The sequence below is a fragment of the Rattus norvegicus genome, chromosome 15 (assembly GCF_036323735.1).
Source record: "Rattus norvegicus strain BN/NHsdMcwi chromosome 15, GRCr8, whole genome shotgun sequence".
NCBI lineage: Eukaryota > Metazoa > Chordata > Mammalia > Rodentia > Muridae > Rattus > Rattus norvegicus.
Genome location: NC_086033.1, coordinates 15,460,655 through 15,473,414, shown reverse-complemented (window position 1 = coordinate 15,473,414; position 12,760 = coordinate 15,460,655). Strand labels below are relative to the sequence as shown.

The following is a 12,760-nucleotide window of genomic DNA, read 5'->3' as shown; positions in this document are numbered from 1 at the left end:
TGCTATTCAAAATGCAGATCACTTTTTTTCTATCTCTAAAAATAATCAATCTTGGGCAATGGCATAGTTGGCAAAGAACTTGCCATAAAAGCAAGAGAACAGACTATGGTTTAATCCCTGTAATCTGTACACGAAAAAGAGGAAAAGGCTGGGCATCATGGCCCACATTTATTACCCCAGTCCTTCAGAGACAGAGCCAGGGGCATACCTGGGGCTATGTAGGCTGGCTAAATTACCCATTTTCATGTGAAGTGAGAATCTGAGTCTCAAAAAGCAAGGTAGGACTAGGTATGGAAGCTTATGTCTGGAATCCCAGGACTCTGAAGGCAAAGGCAAGTGGGAATCTCTGTGAATTTGCAGCCAGCCTGATCTGGATGATTCTAGGACAGCCGGGGAATTGTAGAGATCCCTGCCAGATAGATGATAGATAGATAGATAGATAGATAGATAGATAGATAGATAGATAGATAGATAGATAGATAGATAGATAGGTGGGTGGGTGGGTGGGTGGGTGGGTGGGTGGGTGGGTGGGTGGGTGGATGGATGGATGGATGGATGGATGGATGGATGGATGGACGGACGGATGGACGGACGGACAGACTGACTGCTGGTTAATGAGTCCAAAGGTTAATCTCTGAAATGCATGCCTGTAGCTACTCAAACACACAATAATTGTGTTTGTAGACATTTCAGGTAACATGAAAGTCTGTTAAGGAAAAAAGTGGAATGCCTCAGTCCTTCCATAATGAGGGAACCACTTGTATTTGATCTTTCTTCTATTAGGTATTTTAAAGCATATTTATGAACCCATGTTACCTATATAGGGTAAAACTCACCTGCTAAGTAGTTTTGCCCTCCCGTGTACCATTGTCTTGTCACTTTTCCTTAACCTTTTTTAGCCACTGGATAGTGTCACTCTAAATGCTGTTACCACTACTTATGTAATAGTAGGCAATTGATGGACTTTTAGGTTTGGGTTTTTTTTTTTTCCATAATGAACAGCAAAGAAACAGAAGTGCCGTGTCCATGTTTGTCCCCCACTTGATTTCCAAGTGTTTTCCCCTTTATATTAATTCTTAGAAGTAGATGTAAATCACAATACTCAGATTCTTTCTTTCTTTTCTTTCTTTTTTTTTTTCGGAGCTGGGGACCAAACCCAGGGCCTTGCGCTTGCTAGGCAAGTGCTCTACCGCTGAGCTAAATCCCCAACCCCTGAGCTAAATCCCCAACCCCTCTCAGATTCTAAAAATACCTGGTACACATCACAGTCCACTGATCAAGTATGCCAGCGCGCACTGGGTCATTCACCAGGATGGCTATAAGTTGGGGAGGAGCTCAGAGCTGTCCCTCACGAGGTTCTCATGCTGTAACCATATCAACTCTCCTTCTTCTCCACCCATCACAACCAGCTTCCTCCACAGACATTCAGTGCGTGAACGACCGCGAAGTCAGAGCAGACCAAGGAATGCCGACCTCTAGAAAGTTAATTTTTAAAGTGATTTCTTCAAACTCAAATTACCTATGGTAATTTATACTCTTGGGCTGTGATAGGGGCATAGCCTTGCTAGCATGGGATTTGACCGAATGCTTTAATTGTACCGAGGCCCAGTCAGAGTGTGTATAATAGATTTCCAAGGAATCCATGAAGTGAAGATTTCTCCAGGCTGCCATCACGTTGGTTTCTTTGCATGACATTCTACCTCCTGATTATTCTGAACCTTCATGGCCTGACTACCAACCAGCCAGCAGTTTAATCTCCATCAGGTTCCACTAGAGATGCTACAGAGAGTATCTAAAATTCATAGATAACCCTCCTCTTGCCTCATCTCTCTACCTGAATGCAGATGACTGAAAATCTCATGCAGAAAATGGCCCCCTCCTGGGGGTAGATTAAGAGTAGTCTCTCAACTAGTTTGTGGTGTCTACTATGAATCAACAGGTTTCCAAGAGGTGGAGGTATAGCAGGTAGGGGCCTCTGAGATGACTTATGAAAGAGGAAAGACCTCACACCACTCATTCTTGCTTTCTGAGAACCAAACCCAAGACCATTATTAGTTTCTGTTTACTATTTAGAATTTTATTAGATTAGAGGGCACAGCAGACACAGCACTTACTGACCAAAGGCCTTTTCTAATGCTTGGAGAGGATGAAAGTAGGAGATTATTCAAAATAAGTTCACGAGCTGGGGGAGTAACTCAGCGGTAGAGCCCATGCCTACGTACTGAGCTGAGACTCCTCAGTACCAGAGGAAGGTGGTGCTTAGTCTGATATCTGTCTTTCTTACCCAGTCAAGCTTTCTGCATATTGTAAGCAACTTTTCCAGTTACAGTAAGAGCCAGTGTCATGAGGGGCTTATTCTATAAATGGATGATTGCATCAGTCTCGTGACAACCGTTAAAGGGTTTATTGTTGATACTCTATTTCCAAGTTAAGGGAATTAAGACTTGAGGAGGTTAAGTGGTTTGGCCAGCCCAACTTAAGTCCTTATTTTTGACCGTGATGCTCTACCAGCTTCTGAGGTGATGAGGCAAATTGAGGATCTGTTCTGGTACTGGGCCTATCCCTTTTTGTACCTTGGGATAGGGTTGAAGTTGAGCCTCATTGCTACGTTGCCTCCCTTCTTATATCTTGCTCAGATTTCTTTGCTGTTGAAAAACCTTTCCATAAACAGCATCAAACTGATGGCTGTTTCTGTCATGGGAGGATTTCCACCACCAATGCCCATCACTTGATAATTAGTAATCATGGTGTTTCTCTGTGATGGGATTCTCTACAGCCCGTGCCCCCTGAATGCTGGGATCAACAGTGTGTGCCTCCACACCTGTATAAACTAAGGGCCGTTGTGTCTTTGCATTGTTTCTTAGTAAAAAGTCTTATTGCCATCAACATAAACACCCTCTTTTACCTGGAAACCTTGAGAAGAACTTAGGCAATTACTTTAAAATAACGTTTCTGATTCAGCAGATCCATTTTATGTCACTGGATCCAGCACACTCAGTCCATAAGACCTCCCAGGGCTGTAATTATTCCCACCTGCTGTGGCACTAAGAACAGGAGCCCACACCCAAGTCTCTCCTGTTTTATTAGAAGCTGATCCCCCATGGATTACTCAAGAAGCCCTTTGTAATCTTGAATTTGTTTGTGAAGTCAAGAAAAGTCATGATGTGTTTACAAAGGTTGCATCCAAAGTAATAGAGCTGGAGAGATGAAAGGGAGTTATCCCAGGAGGTTGAACATCTGCCTTATTGGGATGAATTCTCCATGCAGTCCCATGCACAGAAGATTTGCACTGTGCAAATGTCACAAGGTGAATCCTCTTCACTTACTATACAGTCTTTCCAAGTCACTTGGCAGCGAATACCATCACCATAAAAAGCTGTTTTAGGTATGGGTATGGTGTTCATGTGATGCTTACAAAGAGGCCCAGAGTACTGTGACTTGGGCCGTTTCCCTGTTGTGGTTGGGACACTCCTTGTGGGCTAGGCAAACCCTTGAGAATGACCATCCCTCAGTCAGTCCTCAAAAAAGTTCTGAAGTGGGGCGGCACTGGGGTTCCTACTGCAGGGCATCATCGAATCAAACAAATTCAGTCTGGCTGACCTGCTAACGCTGAATCTGCTGGTGCTTACATCACTGCTGGTAACTCATGGATTTCTAAAGTCTTTCAGTAAGGAGACAGACCTCCCTTTTGTGGGCTGGGGCTGGGACTCAGTTGGTAGAATGCTTGCCTAGGTTTTAGTCCTCAGCACTCCATACATTAACTTGTACAGTCAGGAGGTTCAGAAGTTCAAGGTCATTCTCCACTGTGTGTGGCATTCCAAATCACCCTATGTACAAGATCCAGTCCGTCTTCAGCAGTCGGGGGTAAGGGAGTTGGGGGTGTACATAATCTTCTCTTTCAGGTTTTGGGCTTTGTTTGGGTTTTGCTTTTGTTCATTTAGTGTTATGGGTGTTGTGGTTCTTTTACTCTTATCCAAAGAATTGAAAGTAAGAGTTCACACAGATTTGTAAGAGTAACAAAATAGCCTTACTTAGAGAAAAGGGACAGTAGAGATTGGAGAGGGATAGCTGTCAGGATTGGCTGTAGGCCACAAGAGTGAGAGTACTCCAGGGTCCTGGCTACACTTTCTGGCCAGGGTGGAGAGTGTTTGTCATTGTCATGCTTCTGTTCCTGCTGGCTGTCCTGAGCTGAGAGGGACTGACTTCAGCAAAGGGTGTGCACGAGAACCCTGCCTGTCACTCAGGGTGGAGGTTATTGAACGAGCATATGCAGGATTCCAGCTGGGCAGATAATTTCCAATCAGGTTAGGTTTGAGACCGATGGCTTTGTTAGTGACCTCTCTCACTATTGTGATAAAATGCCTGAGATAGACGACCCTAGGAAGAAGTCTTCTTCTGCTTGCTGTGGGGAGGTCTCAGTCCACGGTCTTTGGCTCCATTGGTGCTGGGCCCATGGTAAGACAGAACAGTGAAGTGATAGAAGAATTTGGAAGAAACCCTCACCTCCAGGCAGGCAGGGAGCAGAGTGTTACGTGAAGGAGCCAAGGCATGGCAGCCTCCCACGTACCGTACCATGGCGACTTCTCCCATGCTATGCAGTTTCTCCACTTTTGAATAGTCTATATTGGACCCAAATCTATGAGAGCCCAAATCTTGTCATTGCCTCTGGAAATGCAATCAGATACACCTAGACATATGCTTTAATGTCACCTCAGCATTGGCCATTGTATTAGGCTTCTCTAGAGTCACAGCACTTATGGAATGTCTCTCTGTATTGAGTGAATTTATTGTGATGACTCACAATCTGTAGTCCAGCTAACCCAACAGTGGTCAGCTGTGTATGGGAAGTCCAGGTAGTTGCTCAGTCCCAGGAGGCTAGGTGTTTCAGCTGGTCTTCTGTAGGAGCAGGTTCCAACAGATGTGCTGGCACGTAAGTGCAAACAGTCGAAGAGTGAATCTTCCTTCTTTCCATGTTCTTATGTAGGCCTCCAGCAGAAGGTGTGGGCCAGATTAAAGGTGTGTGCCGCCACTCCTGGATCTGGGGCTTGCTTTGTCTCAGACTGACCTTGAACTAAGAGATCTCCTTGCCTCAGTCTCCTGGGATTAAAGGCCTGTACTACCTTACCTGGGCCTAAGCTTTTCATGGCCACTATGCCTTAAGATATCCATGCCAAGGTCCAGGTCAGAAACTTGTGTCTTCCAGCCTCAAGATCTGGATGAAAGGTGAGCCCTCCAATTCTGGATTGTAGTTCATTCAAATATAGTCAAAGTTGTCAACCAGGAATAGCCAAAAGCAATGATCAGTCACCATAGCAACCTAGGCTGAAGACAGACGTGAGGAGCCTCAGACCCAAACTAGTCAGACGCAGGATATGCTCAGCAGACAGAATCAGCTAGAATTTCTGAAACATCATCTAGAGAGGGAGGAACGAGGATTCCACCAGGTTCTCTGGGTGAAAAGCTGCTAATGTTTTTTTTGAAGTGAAGGATTGGAAGATAAAAGACAGAGCGAGTAGTGATTGAATTGTAACTGACTCACTATTTCAGGACCCCAAACAGTAGAAGAGATATGACTGACTGACTCTCTCTCTCTCTCTCTCTCTCTCTCTCTCTCTCTCAGCGGGGGGTGGGGGGGTTAAGAGCAAACCCAGATTTTGAATCTGTTTCTACCAACGTGCTTTCAAAATCATTCAGTAAATGGATTGCAACCTTAAGAACGTGAGTTCAGATCTACACAACCATGTCAATAGCCAAGTGTGATGGGGAAGCCAATAGGCCCAGTGCTGGGAGGCAGAGACAGAAGGGGCCCTGGTCAATCCATTTAACCTAGCCAATAGCGAGCACTAGGTTCAATAGGAGACACTGTCTCAAAAAATAGGGCCAGAGGTGATTGAGGAAGACATTTACTGTCTTCTTGGCTTGCACAAACACATTCCAAGATGAACTTGTACACATAAGATAAATTAATTAAAAAAATCCCTGCCCTTAATCACTAGCCTTACATACCAACTAGGTGTTTTAATGGGCTTGTTGCATTCGGCATGGGAGGGCCATCTGGTTTGTCCTAAGTCGTTTCTGCTTCTAGGCTCCTGTTGATGACAGTTTTATAAGCCAAGTCTCTGAATGTTGCCTAGACTCTCTCTTCCCCACGGAGGGTCCTCCGCCCACCCCCATTGAACTAATGGCAGGTGTAACGTACTGGAGTCCTGGCGCCTGAGTGAGTGACTTTATGCTCTGTGGAGAAAGTCATATTATCCTCTCAAAGGAGAGAGAGAGAGAGAGTTGCCCCAGTGAGGCAGTGATAGCTGGGTACCAACTTTGTGGTTTTCCATTCCGTTCTGCTACAAATGGCACGTCCTATCCATCACAGCCTGCTGGGAACGACTCTGTCTTTCCTTGTTGCAATTTAATTTTATCCTCTGCTGAACTCAGGTACATTTTAAATACAAAGCCGAAGCTCTCGGCTCGCATTCATCCTGGGCCTCTCTGAGACGGAGCTGGACTCATTTACGCTACCACTTAAGAGACAGGAGTTCTCCTAATTAGTGGACGGAGAAATGTTTACCCACTTAAATAATCCAATTGTAATGTCCAAGGCCTTGCTTAACCGAGGCTCTTAAATCAGGTACTGAGACAGATTTAATAGAGGCCCCGATGCAGTTGTCACTGCCTGTGAATGAAGCGTGCCGTTCAGATGAGTGAACAGGTTTATTTCAGAGGACGGCAACAGGGAGCCCGTGTCTCTCTTACAGTGGCGGGCAGCAAGCCTGTTATGTGGGAGAACCATTTGAAACAGGGGGGTGGCCTGTGAGGTATTGCTCAGAAGAGTGAATTGATACTTAATCCATCTTCAGAGACTGCATTAATGGAGCAATCATTCAGTCCTGAAAGGAAGCTGGAGTAGGAACACCCTCGGCGAAGGAAGGCTGCGGTGTGTGAGCTGCACTCATTGGCCAGGATTCGGGAACAGCTGCCTCTTCTGCCACACCGTGCCTTGTCCTGTGCCCAGGGATGCCTCTCATGACGGTGGCCTCAGATTCTATGCCACCTTCTATTGCTTTCCTATGTTTGGCTAAACATAAAAGCTGCTGAAATATCTCTGTCTCGGAGTTGATTATTGATGCCTAATTGCACTCCTTGCTGATCTTTTTCCATTATAATGCTCTGTTTTCCTGACAGGAAACGGACTTAGAACTACATTGTCCCAGCCCCACTGCTAGCAGCCGAGGTCGGCAAAGGGGCAAGACCAGAGCCAGAGGGATGGAAACTACCAAGGCCCTTTAGTGAATCGGTGTCACGGGGTGAGGGAGATGGCAGTGTGACAGTAAGGTCCCTCTTGTACTCTTCCAGACAGACCAAGATTGTCAGCTCTACAAGCAGAATGCTGTCATTTGTTCATTGGCATACCCTAGTTAGCACTCAAGTTCTGGCATATGGTCGTCTGTTCCTACATAACACATTACTACAAGTCTAACAGTTTAAGCACAGCACACACCCATTGGGAAGGTTCTGGGTCCTCCGGGTCAAAGCGTCTAGCTTGTCAAGTTGACAGCTGGGGCTGGTACTCACCTGAAATGCCACTTTCGAAATGATCTCCTTTCAAGCTTGCCCAGGTCGTTGGCCATGGCCGCGCCTTCAGGAGAACTTCGTATCTACCCTTAGCCAGTGGCCAAAGGTTACCTGTGTTTCCTGGTGATGAGGGCTTCTCAACATGGCTGTGAAGACAGTCGCAATGCCAGCCATCTAGATAGGATTAGGATCTTTTCTCACCACACCAGAGAAGCAACCCCAATGCTTTGCTGCTTTCTGCTGCATCAGCGTAAGCCACACTCAGGCCCAAGGTACTGGGAATTAGGGATTACTGGAGGTCTTTCTAGAGCCATCCTGACCCAGCCTTCCATGGCTGTTGAATGAATGAGATTGGAAAGCGAGGTGAGTGTAAGCAGCTAAAATGCGGTGTTCGTTTGCCTGTCAGCTCTTCATATAACGACAGGGACAATCAACCTGTTAACATCATGCCACAACGTTGGCGTCTACAAGGTTCGTATAGGAGAACTGTACACCGGGTTAAAAAAAAAAAATCACGAGGCTAGAGAAATGGCTCAGTGGATTAGAATACAGAGAGGGACAGAGTTCAGATGCCCAGTAATCTCATAAAAAGCTAGACACGGCCGTGTGTGCCTGTAGCCTGAGCCCTGTGGAAAGCACAGGCAGGAAGATCTCTGGAACTTTCTGAACACTACCGCCCTTATTGAAAAATGCCAAGCTCCAGGTTCAGCAAGAGACTATGAAGGGAATAAGGCAGAGAACAAGAGAGGATAGAGGAGGTTACCCAGTGACACACACGCGCATGCACACACGCACACTCCCCTAGGCCTCATGTGCGCACAAACAGGTACAGACACCAGCACGCACACCATCACAGAACAAGCATACACCATATATATATATATATATATATATATATATATATATATATATATATGTGTGTGTGTGTGTGTGTGTGTGTGTGTATGTATATATATATATATATATATATATATATATATATATATATATCATGCAACATTTTTTAAATACCAACAAAAAATCTGTAATATTTTGTATTCAGTTTTGTGTCGGGCCCCATTCATAGCTATTCTGGGGTTGCATGCAGCCTGTGGGCCATGATTTGTAGCCTCAAGTCATGTCATTCTAATATTTTATTTACTTTCCTCGCTTCCCACCCAGTGCTCAAGGCATGGAACTCAAGGAGTTCTACACACAGCAAATGCTATCCCAATAAGCTACCCTCCAGGCCCCACTTAAATATTTTAGACGGGCCACCTCTCAGTTACTTCCCTATTCTGCCTGCCTTCCTAATGTAAGCAGCGACCCTCTGCTCCTGGAAAAGGATTTTCTCTTTCCACAAGGATCAGTCTGGCAACCCTTTGATCCAGTATGCCTCATGTCTTGTATTCCTCATGCCGCATACATACATGGCGGGGATTTACAACAGTCTCTACACAGCCCTGTCTGGATGCTGAGTCTTTTGTAAATGCTGTGCCTGGAGCAGCTTTTCGCTTGGAGGGAATGAAAAGGCGAAGGTGAGAGGTCACATCTAATGTGTTTTGGTTGAAGTCTCTCACTCTGTTGGGAAACAGCTGGCCCTGCTCTCCCCCCACCAAGCTTCTGCTATTGTTGGGGCATTGCCCTGCACGGTGGGGCTATTACCAAGGGAGAGCCGGAGCTGTTCAGCACTGCCACACAGAGTAGAGAGAAACTTCCAGGCCAGTCACTGAGCTCGAAGTACACTGCTCTTTTGCCCCAGGCTCCCCCAGATAACATACATTCTCTTTCTATTTTTTATTTCAAAGGTCATGATAATATCACTGTGAGACATTGAGCACTGTAGCTTAAGACTCTAGATGGAGCTTCATGGGTTTAGAATTGTGCCTCTGGTTTTACTCCAAGAGCCTCTAGAGGGCTAGCTTAGATGGAGCAGGCGTCCAGAACCGTACCCTATCGTCAGCTGCTGGGAGACACATTTAAAGGCGCAAAAAGCCCATGTGACCTGGTGCTACTGTTGTTTGCAGAATGCCTACCCCCTCTCGAATTCTCCGCTTCTGCATTCAATGCTTTGCATTGAGGGTGAGGTGAACTGAAAGCCACCGAAATGGCCTTGACCACCACACCGAAGACACTGGGATGCCCAGGAACATGGTCACTGCCTATGTGGACAGTAAGCAAACCCGTCTTGGCAGTCTTATATCAGGCAGATCTGTAGCTTTTTCTGAAGACGAATAACTCATGAATTAACTAGTAACCACCAAGAAAGTAAGTTACCAGTTATTAAGTAGAAACAAGGGCCCAAGATCTATTAAGAAGAGGGGAGTTCGAATCCCCTTATGACTGTATTTCCTTTTTATGTGGATTCTTCCCTGGGGGCTGCTGCAAAAAAGGAATTTCCCATCTGCCCATGGCAGCTAGTCCTAGAAGTCTGTCTGACATCTGCTGGAGGTAACATGATAACTAAGGGCCAGATCCTTTCCCTAACACAAGCAAGGGCTTCTGCACCCTGATGTTGTGGTGACACTGTGTAGAAAGCCGTTAGGTCAGACTTAAGTTCTCATATTGCAGTGTGTGTTGTATGCAAACATGTTTTTGTTACATTGTATTCATACCTATATGCAGGTTTACATGCCTATGTAAGTGTTCCTCTTAGTGCCCCAAAGCAGTGTCTCTCACTGAACCTGACCCTAGACTGCTCTGCTAGTCAGCAAGCCCCACCCGTCCTCCTGTCCCTGCTCAGCACAGTGCTGAGGGTAGACGGCCACACAACCGGGCTTTTGTTACATGGGTTCCTAGACCTGAACTTGGATCCTTGTGGTTACAAGTGTTCTTGTCAGCTGAACCATGTCTCCAGCTCTTGATCTGAGAATTTTTATGGTCCCATATAAAGCCCCCCCACTTCTGAACTAGAATCTACTCTTAAATTGCATTTCAGGAAAAGCCCTACAGCCTTGCTGTACCCTCCCCTAAACTCCCCTTCCCCGCGCCTTGTGACTTGCTTCCTTCTGAAGCTTGTCTCTGTTTTCCTTGTGATGTGGGGTGCTAAAATGCTTCAGCACCTCTGATCCCACATTTCATAATCCCATTACAGCAGCGAGAGCCAGCAGACAGCATGATGTGGAGATGTCAAAAGTGAAGAAAGACACTTGAGCATCTAGAACTGAGGCTTTAGGCTGTAACCACCCCCCCCCCCAAAAAAAAAAACCATAGTATTTCTGAGTCCTAAATAAAAGACTAAGGAAAGGAACGGTGGTTAGACCATAGCTTAGCAGAGACTAAAGTGGTAAAAGACCACCTTCCCGACCATAGACTGCCTGAATTACTGGCAAGCGTTTAATACTGCAGACTGGCAAGATGGCTCAGTGGATAAGGTAGCTTGCCACATGAACAGAGCCTGAGTTCAAATCTCCAGCATCCAGGTGCAACTCTGCACACCCACAACCCTAACACTGGAGGGCAGAGACAGGAGGATTGCCGGGACTTCCTGGCTAACACTTACCCTACTCAGGTTTCTCTTGTGGTGCTGTGATAAAAGCCGTAACCAAAGCAGCGTGGGGGAGGAGAGGGTTTATTTGGCTTATTGGGCCAGTCACAGTCCACATCTGAGGGAAGTGAGGAAGAAACAGAGGCAAAGCCATGGAGGAAAGCTGCCTTGTTGGCGTGTTCAGCTTACCGTTTTCTGTACAACCAATACCACCTCCCCAGCAGTCATACCATCACAAGGGCTGGGCCCTCCCACATTAATCATTAATCAAGGAAATGCCCCACAGACTTTCCTCCAGGCCAATCTGATGGATACATCTTCTCCCTCTTAGATGACCCTGAGTAGTGTCTGTTTGACAAAACCAAAGCCAACGACCAACCAAATACATAGAAAGGTGTGCATATACACACGCATGCACACTCGCGCACACACACCCCAACCAGCACACCATCCTAGCTCCAAAGTCAGTGTCAGACTATATTTCAGGGGAACAAAGATAAGCAGCATCCTCTGGCTTCTGCCCGGCATGCACACCAAGAGTTTAAATGTTAATAGCAGAAAGTAGTCACTCTTAGATGCAGGTTAAGGGCTCCGTGAAATGCAGTAGTGGAGAAGAGGCCAGGATGAAAACGGTGTGTGTCAGGTAGCCCTTAACGGCAAGAGATACCAAAGTGCAGTGAAAGGACGCCAGCTGCTGTAGTCAGAATGAAAGGGTCTTCCTTGCTGTATAGCTCTTAGGTGAGAGAGTGTGAAGGAGACCAGTGTGGGATTGGACCTCATGGGACGCGCTCTTGCCCTCGTCCTGATCAGGTGTATTAGCCTCTGAATGCACAGTTATCTGCTACCCCTCGGACTCGATCGATCACCTCTGCATTTCGGGAACGCTGTGCAAACCCTCTGCTGTTCGGCTCGTTCCCCTGCAGCCCTGGTTCACAGTATAGCTCTACCCTCTGCAAGCATAAATCTCCCTCGCCTCCCCCAAGAGGCTGGTTATTGGCTGGATATGAGATTTGTGGTAGTAAAGCCGCAGCTGGCAATGTCGGATTTGGGGCAAGGAAGTTGTCTTGGCCATCCTATCTACCAGATGGCCAGGACTCGAAAGATTGAAAATTACTAGAATCCGAGACAAGGGCCAAATGGCACAGGGTTTGGGAAAAGGCGATGGGAGTCTATCTGAATGGGGCACATGATCTGCCGGGGCTCCTCTGTCTCTGTTTGGTCTTGCTCCAAGTTGGATATATATAAATATATATATATATATATATATATATATATATATATATATATATATATATCCACAACCGAGACTCTGCCTACTAACTTAATAATAGGACCAACCCACGAGGTGTGAGCAATCACTCGCAAAGGAAATTTGGTGGCTTAAGTTTCCATAGCTTGTGCCTAAAGTTAGTCTCTCGTCCCAAACTTCCCGTATTGGCAACGTCTCCATGTATTGGAGATCTATCTAAAGACAACTGGACGGCGTTGTCTCAGAACCCTCTGTCACGTTCATGCGCCATCCCTTTGAAGATGACGAATGCTACAAAGCTGCTCACAATTGGAAGTGCCAGGAGCTGAGTTTTTCTTTTTTTTTTTTTTTCCATAGACTCAGGAGCTGAGTTTTTCAATTCAAGCACAAAGTGTGAGGATCGAGGTAGCATTCCCCCCCCCCACATCCCCAGTCCTTTTAAAGCTCATTTGTGGAAGTTCTGGCTACTCTGTATT

At 46.1% G+C, this 12,760-nt stretch overlaps 1 protein-coding gene across 6 annotated transcripts in view; it reads left to right on the top strand.

The window, feature by feature from the left end:
• Nucleotides 1-12,760, top strand: part of Ptprg (protein tyrosine phosphatase, receptor type, G) — a 683,913-nt gene that overhangs the window by 509,167 nt on the left and 161,986 nt on the right. The gene's annotated exons all lie outside the window — the stretch shown is intronic.